At 52.1% G+C, this 1869-nt stretch overlaps 1 protein-coding gene across 1 annotated transcript in view; it reads left to right on the forward strand.

Moving 5' to 3' along the window:
* The window catches only part of LOC106740628 (C-terminal-binding protein), a 46998-nt gene that overhangs the window by 37778 nt on the left and 7351 nt on the right, over positions 1-1869 (forward strand). The window lies entirely within an intron of this gene.

Here is a 1869-nt window from a genome sequence, read left to right on the forward strand (position 1 = left end):
GATCTGCGGCGGTCCCGCGGCGGCGCCCCCCACCGCCGGCCTGCCCGGACTACCACACAGCATAGTGAGCGAGCCCGACCCCCGACCGAGCCCGCCCGCCCCGAGTCCCCGTTGACCTTGAACCCCTTAAATGAGAGAAAGAAAGAAAGCGAGCAAGCAAGCAAGCAAGCAAGCAAGCGAGCAAGCAAGCAAGCAAGGGAGAAAAAATGCAGAAAAGAAACAACCGAGTAAAACAGACGAGATAAGATTACAACTACAACAAAAAAAAAACAGAAAAAAACACCTCACAGCTACGCCCGCACCACCACCAACACCACCATCACCACCGTCACTACCATCACCACCACCATCACCACCATCACAACAACAACCATCACATCCACCACCATCATTACCACCAAAAACAAAACAACACAACCATCACAAATCAATCGATCAATCATTCGACCAATCACCACCACCATCACCACCCTCCGATACGTTCTCTAATTTTGCGCCCCTCCCTGCCCCTTCGATGATACGATACGATGATGCGATATTATTATTACGGCGACGATGACGATATGATGATGATAATATGATTAGCCACTCACACACGATGACACACACGACGACGAGAACCTTTATAGAGCCGGCCCGAAAGATCGAGATAGATCTGTATACACATACACACACGTACATATATACACATGCAACATACATACACGGTGTTTTGCAATTGTAACGCGCGCGCTCGCGCCCGAAGGAGCTGTGTCTCGCGGGCGGGGGCGCGCGCGAGCGCCCCGAAAATCTGTCCGCTGCTTCCGAGGTACTCGAGGAGATCTGTCTCTCGCGAGAGGGAGAGAATGAGCAGGAGAGAGGTGAAAGTGTATGGCGAGAGAGAAACGCGGTGAGAATGTTTAGAGGGAGTGATTGAATGTGAAAGAGAGAAAGAAAGAGAGCGAGCGAGCGTGCGAACGAGGAAGAGTGATGTGAGAAATTCAAGGGGAGAGAGAGAGAGAGAGAGAGAGAGAGAGAGAGAGAGAGAGAGAGAGAGAGAGAGAGAGAGNGTTTACCTGTCTACTGCTGATACATTGTGTAATAATGTGTGCGTGTGTGCGTTCTTGCATTCGCGTTTGCATTTTGTAAGCGTCTCCTCGCACGGAGAGCGCGAGTTTTCGTTGTGATGGTTGAAAGGAAACCGGATCAGAACCGAACATACAGTTGGACACTGTAATGACATGACGAAGGAGGGTTCTCTCTTCTCGCGACCGTGCCACCGCCGCCGGTCCACCTCGACCCACCCACGTGATCCGGGGAGTTCGCTTCCGCGCGCGCTTCGTCGGCCCCGAAGAGCCCACTCCTCGAGGCGAAAACATGTAGATCCTCGCACGATATGCTGGAGCCCAAATTTCTTGAGACAACCCTTGGACGATGCTTGGATCAGGCGTCGCCCGTCGTCTGATGGATAAGAACGGAGCGTAGGGGTTTGTCGCTTCTCCAAGATTCGATCCACTCGTCTCCACAAAGGCGACGTGTTTGTTTTGGAGAAACAGGGACAGAGAGAGAGATAGATTGAGAGAGAGAGAGAGAGAGAGAGAGAGAGAGAGAGAGAGAGAGAGAGTGTGTGTGTGTGTGCGTGTGTGAAAGAGAGAGAAGAAAGGGAGAGGCAGACGAGCTTGAAGCAATTTCGTAGTTTCGCACACGTGATTACCGTGACCTGTTTTCTTGGAAAGCACGGACTCGAGCATGGGTCATGAACAAACTATTCGACGTCAGTTGCCACTATGATGAAGCTGTGTTCGCGTCAATCGTGCGATCTCCTTTTCTCTTTCCTCTCTCCCGTACGTTCTTTCTCGCCCCCCCCCCACCCTCCTATCTCTCCCCCCT

This window comes from Dinoponera quadriceps, unplaced genomic scaffold, assembly GCF_001313825.1.
Source record: "Dinoponera quadriceps isolate SergipeBrazil2010 unplaced genomic scaffold, ASM131382v1 scaffold278, whole genome shotgun sequence".
In the NCBI taxonomy this organism is placed as follows: Eukaryota; Metazoa; Arthropoda; class Insecta; order Hymenoptera; family Formicidae; genus Dinoponera; species Dinoponera quadriceps.